At 39.8% G+C, this 16981-nt stretch overlaps 1 long non-coding RNA gene and 4 other non-coding genes across 5 annotated transcripts; all 5 read left to right on the top strand.

The window, feature by feature from the left end:
• The first annotated feature begins 601 nt into the window (after window positions 1–601).
• On the top strand, window positions 602–1217 carry LOC144991136 (uncharacterized). Its single transcript, XR_013655056.1, has 3 exons — window positions 602–730; window positions 860–946; window positions 1088–1217. It is a non-coding gene; the product is annotated as an uncharacterized LOC144991136 (long non-coding RNA).
• Window positions 1218–13973: 12756 nt separating this feature from the next.
• trnas-uga (transfer RNA serine (anticodon UGA)) lies at window positions 13974–14055 on the top strand. The gene has a single exon. It is a non-coding gene; the product is annotated as a tRNA-Ser (tRNA).
• A 1320-nt stretch (window positions 14056–15375) lies between these two features.
• On the top strand, window positions 15376–15457 carry trnas-aga (transfer RNA serine (anticodon AGA)). Its single transcript has one exon. It is a non-coding gene; the product is annotated as a tRNA-Ser (tRNA).
• A 760-nt stretch (window positions 15458–16217) lies between these two features.
• On the top strand, window positions 16218–16299 carry trnas-uga (transfer RNA serine (anticodon UGA)). Its single transcript has one exon. It is a non-coding gene; the product is annotated as a tRNA-Ser (tRNA).
• Window positions 16300–16778: 479 nt separating this feature from the next.
• Window positions 16779–16860, top strand: trnas-aga (transfer RNA serine (anticodon AGA)). The gene has a single exon. It is a non-coding gene; the product is annotated as a tRNA-Ser (tRNA).
• The last annotated feature ends 121 nt before the right edge of the window (window positions 16861–16981 follow it).

Below are 16981 nucleotides of genomic sequence, written 5' to 3'. Positions count from 1 at the left end.
ATGTGGCCTTCCTTTCCACATTTATAACATCGGCATGTGGTTGGTCCTTCTGCTCCTACTGTCCTGAAGTTTTCCTGTACACTTCCCCGACACTGAGATGACATGGCCTTGGATAAAAGTATTTTTAATTAACCCCCGGCTGCACGGTGGCGCAGTGGTTAGCGCTATTGCCTCACAGCAAGAAGGCCTCCGGTTCAAGTCCCAGTTGGGGGATGTGAAAAACTACATCAACGGGGGACCTTTCTGTGTGGAGTTTGCATGTTCTCCCCGTGCATGCGTGGGTTCTCTCCGGGATCTCCGGCTTCCTCCCACCGTCTAAAAACATGCTTCATAGGTTAATTGGCAACTCTAAATTGTCCCTAAGTGTGAGAGTGAATGGGTGTATGTTTGTGGACATTCTACCCTGTGACAGACTGGCGACCTGTCACCTGCCTTCACCCACAAGTGGCCGGGATAGGCTCTGGCAGCCCTGTGACCCTGAAAGGGAAAAATGGTTAAGAAAATGAATGAATGAATAATTAAACCCCTTTCCAGCTTGGAAAAGAGCTGAAGATCCAGAGTGAGCCTCAGTGCTATATAGGAGCTTTTTACTGGAGCAGAACGAAGATGAGCCAACTCTCAAAGTGAAACTGGATTTGAGAGAGTGTTGAGGAACAGGAGGAGAGACTAATCAGTTTTTACAACGTCCATAAAGTTGATTGGGCCAGACCCCTCCATTATAGATTGGAAGGTAATCCACATTTTTCCATAATTGTCTTTTTTTTTTTCAAATGCCAATTTGTAATTTAAAATATAGAATACAATACAATAGCTGCCCTGATTGAGTACTACTTGATCTATTATGTTTTTTGTCTGTCAGGTGACGTAGCGCCGGGTGAGGGTGTAAAACTGCATTTCTTTAGCCTAGTGATGCAAAAGCTGCAAACTGGATTTTCACTGGATTTTGGTAAGTCTCAGATGTACATCATGTAACAGCCTCACCCCCCCACACACAACCCATCTTTCTATTTTTCATAGTCTCATAAGTCCTTGTGATTTTAATGGCTTAGCCCAGTCATCATGGACCTGTGCTTCTTTGTTCATGCAGGAAATAGAACTGGGACTCTATTATTTGAGGGTCAAGCTGACCATCTCAGTCCTTCAACCTCAAAGGTGCTTTTACAGAGTGACTTGTTCAAGATGGATGGCAGGATGATAGGTCATTCTTTTCTTCAAGGTGGTCCTCCCCTAATGGGTATAAGTCCTGCAATCCTGTATGTTTTGCTGGGGGGCTCCCAAGAAACAGCAGCTTTTGTGCTTGAAGATGTGGCAGACATTGACATCCAAGAGACAATAGAGCTGGTAGGTTTAAACTCTAACACAATGCATACTTCATAAAGACAGAAGTCCTTTTCCTAAACTCAGGTCTTCTTCCACTTTCGGCTTCTCCCATCAGGGGTCGCCACAGCGAACGAGTCGCATGGTAGATTTGGCAATGTTTTACGCCGGATGCCCTTCCTGACGCAACCTTCTCAAACCAGGCTTGGAACCGGCAGAGGTAGAGAAGGGAACAGGGAGCAGCCCGGAGTCGAACCCTGGTTTCACGGACGGAAGGCGCCGCAAACCAGCACGAGCTAAACCGGCTCCTTTTCCTAAACTCAGGTATGTTATTTTAAATTTCTCCATTATGCTCACAACAAGTGGAAAGGCAGATGTCTCACAGGAGATCAAAGAGAATCTGTCGATCACTTGACTTTATCTTGGCATCTTCCTGTGCTGACAGCAACAAACCGGGCGTGGCTTTTACAAAGTCTGCTTCAATACGCGGTGTGGTCAAATGAACAATAGCTGGATATTAGAGATGAGTCATAGCAGCAATTACTTTTTTCTTCTTTGGGGGCCTAAACAAAAGTGGAAACAACCGAATGAACGTACTGTTAGGACTTAAAAATGCAACCAAGTATGTGGTATAGTGGGGCAAAAACGTCTTTAGTCAGACACCAATTGTAGAAGTTGTCTGACTTAAAATGATGAAAGAGGTCTTGAATTTTCCTCATTCATCCACTTCGACTGTGAGAGACATAATCTTGAGAATAAAAATCTAGTAAATCACATTCATCACTTCTAAATTTGGTTAGGAGGACTCAGAAACGAAATGTTAATTTCACAATAATATATGGATATTGATAGAGACTCAATGAATGTCAAACATACAGTGTTTGTTTCACTCCAGAGATTTTGGGGATAGGGAAGCAACCGTAAGGGGTGATAGACACACCTCCATTAGTGCTTTCCATGAAATGTTGTTCAAAGAAAATATGAAAAGTACTCATGTAAAGAACAATCTAAGTTATTTAGAACCTAAATCTAAGCCACTACTGCAATGTAGCATAATGTCTGTTTTTTCTTCAATAATTTATCCTTTTTATTTCATATTTAGTCTGTGACATTTCATAACAACCCAGTCATTACTCCTTAATTTTTTTAAATGAGTTTAAATAGTAAGCATTTCATCTTATTTGTATAAAGATGGTCCTGCAAAATATAATTTGGTCTGAAGATGAGGATCAAAATGAAGATGGATGCTCTGTTGCTGTCAAATCTGTAGTTGCTGGGTATCTACGCAAGTTTGTGGAGACAGGTATATTGTACTTTTTGTAATATGCGCCTTAAGAATGTACAGGTTTATTTTCAACAATTTTAGTTGTCATAAAATTACTTATGTAAGTGGTGGTAAGAATCAGTGAATGACTTCAAGATCCACTCAAAATGGTTTCAATAGACCTGGTACTGAGCAGGAATTACATTTGTCTTAGAAAACCTTTTTGCACTAATCTACTTATTTAAAACTTTGTTTTAGGCATCATTATTTTTATTTTTTATATATATATATATATTCTCTGTGTCATTTATTGCCATTTAGTCACTGAACACAAACGAAAGCAACTGGTGATGTTTTGGGTTGGCTGGGAGAAGCCCATGCAGGACATGCAAGTGGAGGTGAAACGGGCAGACCATCCAACATCGTCCACCAGTTTCCACATTCTACGTTTGCCGAGTTACGATCAATTCAAGGACAGTTAAGAATGCTGCATTGCAAGTAATGACTATGGTTTCTGACTAATATGAAATCTGAAACAATAGTTAGGCTACCTTCTGTTATGAAGCCACATTACACAGATTTTCTACAGCACTGACGTTAAGTTTGTTTAAAAAATACCTTTTTTGTTTAATGGTTATTTAAGACATTTGTAATGGTGACCGTAATAAACCCTAAACATCTGGTTGTTTCCATGGTATAAATCACTAACTCAGAACCTTTAGAATTTTTGGATCTTTAAATATATACTGGCTGAAACCTCAGTCCAATAAAATGGTTGTTCTTTTGCCTAATGTCAAGTCCTGCGCAGAATTTGTTTTTGTTTTTTTCGTTTTTTGGGAAATTTGTTCCTCAGCCTCATAATTTGTAATGATTTTCCTTCACTCTTCTTTTAAGCAAGATCATTTTTTAATCTTTAGAGAGAAAAGCTTAGCGCAGAAAGTTTAGCATTCAAGCTCTCAACATTCCTCTCTTGTGTTGTCTTGGTAATACGGAGGGTGTTTATGTCAGTCCTTCAAGTTTTCTATCATTTTCACAAAGCGATCAGATTCTGCTACATCTCTGTGTAGACTTGTTTCATTTCATCTTTTTTGTAATCTCCAGCTAAGAAACATCTGCTTCACCCTTTTAAAAATCTGCCTCGAGATTTTTGCCTTAAGACCTGCTCGGATATTGTTGTTGCTTTGTTTCATTAAACGTGTGAACCTGTGGTTTCAAACTGTTAGTAAAGACCTGATCTTCTGCACTGAAAGTGATTTCTCTTTGCAAGAACTCAATTTGATCTAATACCTCAGATAACACATTTCTCCTAGGAAGATTACTGCATTCAAACTCAATGCCTGCTTGTAAGCCAAGTTATTGATTTTGTAGCCATTTAACTGTTCGATGGAACTTTTCAAACAGTATGTTTTGCAAGTACGTTTAATTTAATGTTCAGATTATTCTATTTAAATTCATCCTTTAGTAAGGCTGTACAAAGTATCATGTCTGTGAGCTCAAAACATAACTTAAGATCACTGGTTAATCTAAACCACATTTTCCACAGTCCTGATCATCAAGACAATACATCCAACACATCGTCAAGTAAGAAAATCTAAGATCAGAAACATCACCAACTGTTTGATGTCCCTCTAAAAATATGCAAGACAAGCAGAAATGCTTAGAGAGAGAAGAAGGGATTGTAGACAGAACAATTCAGCATGGATAATTACTTGACCTGTCAATTTCAGTTAAATGTGTTATCTAACAAAATTAAATGCCAGGATGAAAGGTTTTAATTTTTTTGGTTTATTTTTTACAATTTTGAAACTTAGGTTACATGTAAGCAATGCTCTGCATGTACTGCAGTGTGGCTAAATCAGGGGTCGACAACCCAAAATGTTGAAAGAGCCAAATTGGATGAACAAAACAAAAAACAAACAGGTCTGGAGCCGCAAAATATTATAAGCCATATTTAAGCCTTATAATGAAGGCAACACATGCAATATGTATCTATATTAGCCTGCTATCAAAATGACTAAGTTGCTACAAATACATAATGAGCATTATTAAATGTTTATTTGCCCTGCAGCGCATTCAGCGGAGAACGACGCGTCACGTGACTGCTCTGTTGTGCAAGTTTAACTTCAATACAATAATATTGTGACAATCCAGCCAGGACGTCTCTTTAGCGGGGTATACAACGCCAAACTGCTAGCATAGGGGCTTAATTGAAAACCTATCCGTATCCCAATCACTGCACAACTCCGGATAGTCTCAAGCAAAAATAAACAGGAAGCGCACGGACATTCCTTTTCACCATTAAGCCCCTTGATCCAAGCACATAAACAGCAGAAACAGCATGGAAGTGACTTCAATTCACAACACTCTCACTCAAGGTTTTACCCCGAAACTCCCCACTTCCCATGAGCCTTAGGGGCTGAAGGCGGGGCTAACCCCCAGGTCGCTACAATATCAATGAGTTATGTTTCATTGCTTTGATAAAATTAAAGAAATGTAATAAAGAAATACAATTTTTTATGCCATTTTTATTTTGAGGATTCGAACAAAAGAATGCTCCCCTGGCATATCTGAAGTTTAATTTGTAAATTTGTGTCTTTTATTGTACTTTCATTTTGTACAATAAAGTAAAAAAAAAAAGTCATGTGCATTTTAGGTCTGTTAGCAGGAGGGGATTGTGGGATGCGGTTTCCTGATCTAATTAAATGGTAAATGGCGTATACTTATATAGCGCCTTTCTTCCTACAGCATGAGCGTTTCTGTTTGCCCACGTTTCTTTTCATATGGCAGTTTTGTTGTTCCACCTTAGTTTATTCTTCCTCTTATGTTGTTTCTTTATGTTGCACCGTGAGTGTGGGAGCGAGAGTATGGAGTCCTATACTGTTCATAATTAAATAAATAAATATTTAATTAAATAAATAAATATGACCTCATGCAAATACACAATCAATCAATAAATCTCTCATAAATATATAAAAAGATCATGAAATGGTAAAAAACCTGCACACTGATTTTAAATTAGCCATTATATTATTCAATATATTTCATTTTGCTTTAAAAACCTGTTCATTATTTCAAAACAGCATTTTAAAATATTCATTTTTAATCATGTGGAATATTATTATAATTTTACTTCTTTTTTCAGAACCTCGGATTTCCAAATCAGCATTTTCCAAATATCTTTGTTTTTATTTCATGTTGCTGTTTTTCACAATGGCGTATTTATTTCATGAAGAGCTTTTTCAGGAGAATGGGTCTATCTGTCAATCAGTGAATGTGGGCGGGATCTAAACACTCATTGGCTCATCCATGGAAATCGACTTATATTCCTTGATACCCACTCAGCGGTGTACCAGTCAGAGAGATGGCATATTTCAGCGATATCCGTGCGGCTTTGCTGACATTTGATACGAACTCTCTGCCTGCAGCAAAATATGCAAACATGGACGACTCTGTTTTTGTAGTTTGAGGGTTTGTGTGGACCAAAGGAGCTCCGGTCGTCCACGTCTGAAGTTACCCGTGAAACACTCCTGACTCTTACGTCATTCACTCAGCTCTCCTTTGCTCTGCAGCTAACAGCTCTGCTTTTTTTTTTTAAACAACTTGCTCTGCTGTCTGAGCTCACAGATCCAGTCTTACGTCATCGTCTTACACTGTGTCGGCTCGCAGAAGGAGGCGAGCTGGCGGACCGACAGAGAGTCAGACCAGGCATCAGCGGATAGTGGAACAAGCCTGCTGAGGCCTCCTGAACCTTATGATATGTTTTCTATTTTCATTGAGACAATGATTATAAATCAGGTCCTCTGGTTTTATTTTTCCCTCTCGGGGAAAATGTTGTACTTTTCCTGCGAAAGTTTCTCTTTCTGGTTGTAAAACTCAGCGGAGATCCGGGGTTTGATTTGGGGATCACTTCCCCGTTCAGACCTCAGAGCGGGTTAATAAAAGATTCAGTCTCTATACTTTGGATATACTTTTTTATTATTACTTTTCCGGCGAACTGAACAACAGACCCTTAACTTGCACTCACACACACACACTTTTGCGCTGGGCTCTCTGATTTACACGTGATTTAGACGTAGTTTGAGTGACTGCAGGACCTGAAGCAGAGCCTCTCTGGGATGATCTCATGAACTCATACATGGAAACATTGTTATCATGTAGAACTATTCAAAATAAATAACCCTGATCTTTTAACAATCCGTGTGCATTGTGCATCCATGCATTTTAAATGAGATTAACACAGCCACAGCTCCATGTGGCTATCAGGCTAAAAACATTAGCTGCTAGCTCCTCCCACACGCCGCATGGTGCGTTCATGGAACTCCAGTTCATAGAAGTTTTGTGGAACTCCAACAGCCACGCAGCCTAACTTAGACCACTACTAGATGTTAATGAGAAGATGAAAATTGCCGAACCGACCACAAAATCACCCGAATTATGCACACTTGCCCAAAGCCACTTTTATCCGCAAATTTAGAACCAAAACTGGTAACACTGTGGATGTGTTGAGGTGCATACTGCCCCTAGTGTTGAGGAGAGTGCATTGCGCCGTCACGTTCGCTGAAACATCTTCGATCGATGTAGTCAGGGTGCTGCTGCTCATGTCTGAGTAAAGGAGTAGCCAATCACAAAAGTGTCTCCGCCTTGTCTGGTTAGATTGACAGACAGACCCATTCTCCTGAAAAAGCTCTTCATGAAATAAATAAGCCATTATGAAAAACAGCAACATGAAATAAAAACAAAGCTATTTTGTAAAGTATTGATTTTGAATACCAAAAAAGACGTAGAATTATAATAATATTCCACATGAATAAAATGAATATTTTAAAATGCTGTTTTAAAATATTGAACAGGTTTTTAAAGCAAAATGAAATATATTGAATAATATAATGGCTAATTTAAAATTGGTGTGCAGGTTTTTCACCATTTCATGATCTTTTTATATATTTATGAGAGATTTATTGGTTGATTGTGTATTTGCGTGAGGTCATATTTATTTATTTAATTAAATGTTTATTTATTTAATTATGAACAGTATAGGACTCCATAGGAGAGAGGTTGATGACTTCTGTGCAATGTTCAATGTGGTGCGTGTGTTAAGTAAACAGACTTGTAATGCCAGAAAGGAGTTTCTGCTCTCAGCTAAGCTTGCTGCCTCCCTCTCCCTGAAACTGTTCGGAGACGTGGCTTTCATGGGTCACGGACGTTTCTCCAGTGCAGCCAACAGATTGATAGCTCTACTCTTTGACAGCTTGGCTCCCGCTTTGCCCTCTGCAACTTATGTACCTGCTTGACGTTACAAAGTTTTTTCTACGCATTCTTCCAGCATTGGAAAACGTTAATAATGTTTGTATCTTGTTTTTCCTCCTACATAAACCATATTAAAACAAAAAATATATTTACCTCCCCCATCTTTTTACATTTTCAAACATTTTTAAAAATGCTCCAGGGAGCCACTAGGGCAGCGCCAAAGAGCCGCATGCGGCTCCTGAGCCGTGGGTTGCCAACCCCTGGGCTAAATAAACATCAACACCAAGATTTGTTGATCCCAGTGGGTTAACTGCAGCAGTCAAGCCGGCCAGTTCCTGCTGGCTCCGTGGGCATTCAATCTAGGTTACAGAGATGCCAGAGTTGGGGTCACTGCACTCAAGGCCACTGCTTTCTCAGTCTATTTGTGGAATATGCAGGTCCTGTAAGAAAATTGACATGCTATTTTTTAGAAATGTGTCAAATTTGACTTACAAATATGAAAATCTACCAGTTTTAATATCTACACAGTAGAAAAGCCAACCTCTTCACACTCCTGTGAATGATGCTGCTGCCCCAAATGCCACAGCTGTTTGGGAAAAAGGTTCCCCTCTGTTGAAAGAGGATGCTCATCCCAGCCGTCTCTGAATATATTGAGGTGCTGTTGAATAAGAGCAATGAACACATAATGGCAGCAAAAAGGGTGAAGGTTGCTGGACAGATCAAGATGGTCCTCCTCTTCCAGCTGATGTAGAACGTGATAGTTGGGACCAGTGACATCAGTGAAGACATCTCGCCACAATCGTTCATTTCTGTTCTGAAAAACTAAAGTGTGTTGGTATATTTTTCATGATATCACATGCTACAAAAATAAGTTTCAAGTATGAGTATCAAGATACTCTTCAGTCTTTTCTGCATGGCAACACACCACTTTGATGATAAGCTTAGCAGATGGGGTTACTTTTGTAATCATTTTGAGATCATTAATTTTGCTGGGGAATGGGTTTTGGCAACAAAAAAAAAGACTTGCCTCTGGTTTTGAACACTTTTGCCTGCATTGAAACTCCCCCTTGCTGTTCCTTGAACAGAAAACATGAAGCGAGCCACATCGACATTCTCCACACCATGACCACCCCGAACCCTAAGGAAACACAGTTAAGCAAAAGTATGGTCCGTGGTAGTGACTGTAGTCTACAATACACTACTATGCACAATCTATATTATGTCTCATCTGCACAGATAAAGGTTGTATATTAAACAGTTTGTGTAGAACCCAAAGCAACTGAAAACTTGACATGGGCAAAACCAGATTTTACCTGTGTGGCAAGCCAAAAGTCTCAACAGCTTCACGGAAGAAGGTCAGGTTTGTTGATGCCAGATTATTATTGGAGACCCATAGATACATCTAAGTGTACAAAAATACAAGGCACAAGTTCTTTAATGAATACTTAAAAATGTTAACATTAAGATCAAAAGATAAGAAAATGATCGCCAAATACATGCATGTGCCCTACAGCATTTGTTAAAATGAGAAACTTCATATTAATGGTAATTCATAATGATTTTCAACTGTAAATCCTAACATGCAATGACTAATGAAAAAAAGGATTTGAAATGCCAAAAAATATTGCAAATTATATAGACTAAACTGTAAACAATAAATATCAGGATTGATAGAGTTAATTCTTGACAGACCAGTTATACATTCCACACTTTGAAGACAGTCAAATGTGGCTGGATCCAAATGCAGCAGGTTTATTTACTCTCTTAAAATCCACAAAGCTAAATCATGGGTAGGTAGGCAGGAGTCGATAACAGGCATAAGTTCATCAGAGGAGAAACCGGTTGGTCAAAATGCAGGCGAGGGTTGGAGCAAGAGGCAGGCAAACAGAGTCAGGGTCAGCAGACAGAAGATCAGGTCCAGCTATGGGTCCAAACTGCACTTGGTAATGAAGGCAGAGTGACACAAACAGTACGTCACATTGAGCTCAGCTCGGCGCAGAGCTTAAGAAAACTGTGATTGATTGCGTGAATGAGTCAGGTGTGCAGCATCCAGGAAGTGGGGTTTGAAATCTGGAGATGGTTCTCGCTGGTGACCAGAGTTCTGACTTCTGACAGTGTTACAGGTCATATGTTAATAAAAAACATTTTTATTACCTTTCTGGAAAAGCCAGATCTATGCCTCCAAAAATGACAATGTTGTACCTTTGTAGATAAAAACAAAGCATGCATCAGAAAACACAAATATTCAAAAAATAAAGACACAATCAATCAATTTAAACTTTACTCACCGTGTAAGTTTGGGATTTGTGTCAATATGCATAAACGATCTGGGGCTCGGGACAGAATATCTTCTTCTGACCACACAACGAAGCTGGGTCATCCTGGAAATGATGCCTGTGGTGTCTACTTAGTGCATAGAGGCGTGGATAGGTTGTAGTGGTGCAGGTGGGATCTGGAAGTCCATTGAAAATATTCGTGTGGTTGCAATTTGATAAAATCGTCCCTCGAAGTGTGCTTGGTGCAAGAGTCAGGTCGGGTCAGGTCGAAGATGGATTAAGATGCAGGCAGGAAACATATTATCAGTAATGTAGATATTCTCTAAACACTAGCCAGTCTGGCAACAAGCCTGTCCAAAAAGGAACGTTTGAGTCTAACTTTGAATGTAGGAACTGTGTCGGCCTATTTTGGCCCATTCCTCCAAGTATGATGATTCCACCCCCATGCTTTACAGTAGGTATGGTGTTCTTTGGATGCAGCTCAGCATTCTTTCTCCTCCAAACAGTAGAGTTCTTACCAAAAAGTTCTATTGTGGTTTCATCTGACCGTAGGACATTCTCCCAATCCTCTTCTGGATCATCCAAATGCTCTCTAGCAGACTTTAGACGGGCCGGCACATGTACTGGCTTTAGCAGGGGGACACGTCTGGCCCTGCAGGGTTTGAGTCCCTGGCGGTGCAGTGTGTTACTGATGGTAGCCTTTGTTGCTTTGGTCCCAGCTTTCTGCAGGTCATTCACTAGGACCCCTGTGTGGTTCTGGGACTTTTGCTCTTCGTTCTTTTTTATCATTTTGACCCCATGAGGTCAGATTTTGCGCGGAGCCCCAGATGGATTGAGTTTATCAGTGGTCTCGTATGTCTTCCATTTCCAGATAATTGCTCCCACAGTTGATTTCTTCACACCAAGCTGCTAACCTATTGCAGATTCAGTCTTCCCAGCCTGGTGCAGGTCAACAATTGTGTTCCGGGTTTCCTTAGACAGCTCTTTGGTCTAGGTCATTGTGGAGATTGGAGTGGGACTGTTTGAGGTTGTGGACAGGTGTCTTTTCTATAGAAAACCAGTTCAAACAGGAGACATCAATACAAGTAACAAGTGGAGGACAGAGGATCCTCTACAGAAGCAGCTACAGGTCTGTGAGAGCCAGAAATCCTGCTTGTTTGTAGATGACCAAATACTTATCTTCCAACATAATTTACACATAAAATCCGACAATGGGATTTTCTGGATTTTTTTTCATTTTGTCTCTTATTTGAGGTATAATTATGATGAAAATTACAGACCTCTCCCTTTTTAAATGGGAGAATCTGCACAACTGGGGGCTGAATAACTACTCTTTTACCCCACTGTATAAGACTAGAAACAGCAGGAGATGAAAATGGATGGATGGACTTATTAGTTTCCTCTCTTTTGTTTCTGTTTGCTCGTGTGTTTATGCCTATTATTGTACACATTTAAAAGCATACTGTATGTTTTTACACAGATAAGTTATTTTTTATGATGCTTTTCTGCATCCTCTGTTGAGGTTTCCTGACTTAATTACTGGAGATAAAAAATAATCGCTGAAACTCTAAAGTGGTTCAAACCAGGAGGAGGAGACGCATTTATCTGTCATAGCAAAACAATAGAGCCTTATCTCTGAAGAGCAGCACACAGCTTCTGGCAGATTCCGGTAATTACACAGGAAGAAGAAGCACCACAGCTGCTCCAAATCAGAAACGTCTACTGTAGGTTTTTTTGCATACAGACCACACTTGGAGGGAAAAAAATCCAACAAGGGGGGGTCAGTAAGCATACAGCGCATAGATGAAGTCCTCAGAGATGCTGCTTCAAGCTTCACTCAGGTGGAAGAAGCAGGCCAGGTTATGGCAGTTTCTCTTCGTGTCTGACAAACAGACCCCCTTAGATTTCAGAGGCTGCCCTCCACATTCTCCAACATGAAATCCAACTCTTTTCATTCCACCACCATCTGTCTTTTTTTCCTGTCCTGAACACCAAACGTCTCCATCACGTCCTCATCACCTCTGTTTCCTTCACCCATGTCCGTCAAAGTCTGCTCCAATCACCATTCTGCTCATTAGGAATACTCTGGCGTTCCTCATTTATCTCCCTCCAAAACGTCTCCCCCAGCCCACATGCCACTTGGGAGGCATAACCCCTGTGTGTGATTTACATAACTGATTTCAAAAATGACTGCATTTAGCCAAAGTTAGGACAGTAAAACAGTAGCACTGGATTACACCCCTTTGAGATAGCATTACAAAAGATTTGTAATTTTAGGGTTTTGTGGTGGAAAAGGAACTGACCAAAATGTTTTTTACCTTTTAGCAAATCCCCTCACGGTTCACCGCAGGGAATCAGCTTACATTGATTTTGCACAGGTGGTTTGGCAGAGATTTTTACGCCAGATGCCCTTCCTGACACTACCCCATATTTTACTGGCACAGGGAGACCCAGACTTGGGACCCTCTGTATCTACATAGGCAGTAGCATAAAGGGTCTTGCCCAAAGACCCACACTGGATGAAGCTCATTGCACACCCTGGGAAACGAACCCTGGTTTTCCATGTGCTAGTCTGCAGACATGACCACATTTAATAACTTTAAAACATGAAAACAGAAACTCAAACATAAAACAAAAACCCGACTATCACACAATGCAATGTCAGTTTGTTGGAGCCACTCTGTTAGAAAAAGAGGTACAATACAGGTCCATTTTTGTTCCCTAAGGTAAAAACTTTGCATATGTACCCTTAAAAGTACAAAAATGTATCTTTAAGGTACAATTTTGCACCCCTAGGGTACAATTATGCACTTTCCATTGTACATTGTGAGCTTTTCTAGGTGTAAGGTACATATTTGTCCCTTACTTATTTGTACCATAATGTTTAAATATAAAATGGCAGGAATTAGTGGATGCTGAATATGTCATCTCTCAATATAGAAACACAAGTCAACCTATACTATCAAACTCAATAATTATCAAACTAAATTAACTGTAAAGTTTTGAGATATGGGCAAAATAAATCAAAATGTTTTTGTTTTGTGAAATCTCCCTTTGAATCATTTTTAATCATGTTAATGAGGATTATGTAATCATTTACATTCACAAACAGTATTGAAGAATTTTATTTTCAAACCCTTTACCCTATTTATATTAGAATAAAACATACAAATAATTGTTAACAATTTAAGTTGTGTTCTATTGAAAGGATCTAGCTACAGGCTAACCTTGACTCGGCAGAAGCATAAATATTGCAGCGCGGAAGGATACATGAGTGAATCGACAGTGATCCAACTGTCAGTCTGTCTGTCGATCAAAGGTGGGAGGATGGCGCTTCGACATTTATCCACGGATGATTTAATCACGGAGTTATTTAAGCTTATTTTCTTTATACATGTCCTCCATCATGGGATGAATGCTTTTTAACATGTTAAAGACACCATTTTCATTGGAGTTGGTCTTTAAGGCCTTAGTGCATGACCATCGGATAAACTGAGTTTTAAATCCAAGCTCTCAACAGAATCTTTCATTTTTCATTAGGGTTATGTTTGAGGATTAGAATGAAGATAAATGTTAGCCAAGTATGCTAGAAATTTACAAGATTCTTGAGATTTAAGGCAAATTTTGAGGCGTTGTGTTTGAGGAAACAATGTGTGGTTGTTGGGGAAATGAAATTGGGCATGGTGGTAAAATGGTTGTCATATTTTTCTTTTTTGAAATGATCCCTTGTTTTAATTGCCAGGAAATGCATCCCAGTGATATCTGCTAGGACATGAATTGTATTTTTCTGTAGTTAGCTTGGAAAAGAATTTCCGCCTATGACAGAATCCAATGGCAGTGAAGCAACCAAACGCAGTGTAGTTTTGTGTGTTGTTGTGGCTGAGTGGTTAAGGCGATGGACTTGAAATCCATTGGGGTCTCCCCGCGTAGGTTCAAATCCTGCCGAGAACGATACAAGTCTCTTGCACTTAAACTTTACAAACATTTAACACAAATAAAGTTGTGAACACCATGCCAGCTCGGACCAAGACTACCAAGGCGAATTGGATCTCCTTCAAGATGCGACTGGATGCATCACAATGGAACGTAGCAGGGAGGTTCTTGCCTTCTCATTGTCGTTTGAAAGTAAAAGTACAGGCTTTGTCCTGCAGCGTTTTTTTGTCTGTTACTGGTTCACTATGAATTAACTACAAAAAATATTCAGATAGGCACATTTAAGTATCATTTTCTTTATACATGTCTTCCATCATTGGATGAATGCTTTTTAACATGTTAAAGACACCATTTTCATTGGAGTTGGTCTTTAAGGCCTTAGTGCATGACCATCGGATAAACTGAGTTTTAAATCCAAGCTCAAGTCCAAGCTCTAATTTCCGCCTACGACAGAATCCATTGGCAGTGAAGGAACCAAACGCTGTATAGTTTCGTGTGTTGTTGTGGCCGAGCGGTTAAGGCGATGGACTAGAAATCCATTGGGGTCTCCCCACGTAGGTTCAAATCCTGCCCACAACGATACAAGTCTCTTGCACTTAAACTTTACAAACATTTAACAGCCATAAAGATTTTAGCACCATACCAGCTCGGACCAGGCCTACAAACACATATTGGATCTCCTTCAAGATGCGACTGGATGCATCACAATGGAACGTAGCAGGGAGCTTCTTGCCTTCTCATTGTCGTTTGTTAGTACAAGTACAGGCTTTGTCATGCAGCGTGTTTTTGTCTGTTACTGGTTCACTATGAATTAACTACAAAAAATATTCAGATAGGCACATTTAAGTATAATTTTCTTTATACATGTCCTCCATCATGGGATGAATGCTTTTCAACGTGTTAAAGACACCATTTTCAATGGAGCTGGTCTTTAAGGCCTTAGTGCTTGACCATCGGATAAACTGAGTTTTAAATCCAAGCTCTCAACGGAATCTTTCTTTTTGCATTAGGGTTATGTTTGAGGATTAGAATGAAGATAAATGTTAGCCAAGTATGCTAGAAATTTACAAGATTCTTGAGATTTAAGGCAAATTTTGAGGCGTTGTGTTTGAGGAAACAATGTGTGGTTGTTGGGGAAATGAAATTGGGCATGGTGGTAAAATGGTTGTCATATTTTCCTTTTTTGAAATGATCCCTTGTTTTAATTGCCAGCAAATGCATCCCAGTGATATCTGCTAAGACAGGAATTGTATTTTCTGTAGTCAGCTTGGAAAAGAATTTCTGCCTACGACAGAATCCAATGGCAGTGAAGGAACCAAACGCTGTATAGTTTCGTGTGTTGTTGTGGCCGAGTGGTTAAGGCGGTGGACTAGAAATCCATTGGGGTCTCCCCGCGTAGGTTCAAATCCTGCCGACAACGATACAAGTCTCTTGCATTTAAACTTTACAAACATTTAACACAAATAAAGTTGTGAGCACCATGCCAGCTCGGACCAAGACTACCAAGGCGTATTGGATCTCCTTCAAGATGCGACTGGATGCATCACAATGGAACGTAGCACGGAGCTTCTTGCCTTCTCATTGTCGTTTGTTAGTACAAGTACAGGCTTTGTCATGCAGCGTGTTTTTGTCTGTTACTGGTTCACTATTGATTAACTACAAAAAATATTCAGATAGGCACATTTAAGTATCATTTTCTTTATACATGTCTTCCATCATGGGATGAATGCTTTTTAACATGTTAAAGACACCATTTTCATTGGAGTTGGTCTTTAAGGTCTTAGTGCATGACCATCGGATAAACTGAGTTTTAAATCCAAGCTCTCAACGGAATCTTTCATTTTTCATTAGGGTTATGTTTGAGGATTAGAATGAAGATAAATGTTAGCCAAGTATGCTAGATTTTTACAAGATTCTTTAGATTTAAGGCAAATTTTTAGGTGTTGTGTTTGAGGAAACAATGTGTGGTTGTTGGGGAAATGAAATTGGGCATGGTGGTAAAATGGTTGTCATATTTTCCTTTTTTGAAATGATCCCTTGTTTTAATTGCCAGCAAATTTATCCCAATGATTTTTGCTAAAACAGGAATTGTATTTTTCTGTAGTCAGCTTGGAAATGAATTTCCGCCTATGACAGAATCCAATGGCAGTGAAGCAACCAAACGCTGTATAGCTTCGTGTGTTGTTGTGGCCGAGTGGTTAAGGCGATGGACTTGAAATCCATTGGGGTCTCCCCGCGTAGGTTCAAATCCTGCTGACAACGATACAAGTCTCTTGCACTTAAACTTTACAAACATTTAACACAAATAAAGTTGTGAGCACCATGCCAGCTCGGACCAAGACTACCAAGGCGTATTGGATCTCCTTCAAGATGCGACTGGATGCATCACAATGGAACGTAGCAGGGAGCTTCTTGCCTTCTCATTGTCGTTTGAAAGTAAAAGTACAGGCTTTGTCATGCAGCGTGTTTTTGTCTGTTACTGGTTCACTATGAATTAACTACAAAAAATATTCAGATAGGCACATTTAAGTATCATTTTCTTTATACATATCTTCCATCATGGGAATAATGCTTTTTAACATGTTAAAGACACCATTTTCATTGGAGTTGGTCTTTAAGGCCTTAGTGCATGACCATCGGAAAAACTGAGTTTTAAATCCAGGCTTGAATCCAAGCTCTAATTTCCGTCTACGACAGAATCCATTGGCAGTGAAGGAACCAAACGCTGTATAGTTTCGTGTGTTGTTGTGGCCGAGTGGTTAAGGGGTTGGACTTGAAATCCATTGGGGTCTCCCCGCGTAGGTTCAAATCCTGCCGACAACGATACAAGTCTATTGCACTTAAACTTTACAAACATTTAACACAAATAAAGTTGTGAGCACCATGCCAGCTCGGACCAAGACTACCAAGGCGTATTGGATCTCCTTCAAGATGCGACTGGATG

This window comes from Oryzias latipes, chromosome 3, assembly GCF_053564925.1.
Source record: "Oryzias latipes strain Hd-rR chromosome 3, Olatipes_Hd-rR_3.1".
Lineage (NCBI taxonomy): Eukaryota > Metazoa > Chordata > Actinopteri > Beloniformes > Adrianichthyidae > Oryzias > Oryzias latipes.
Note: the sequence above shows the minus strand (reverse complement) of the source record. Positions and strands in the feature narration are given on the sequence as shown.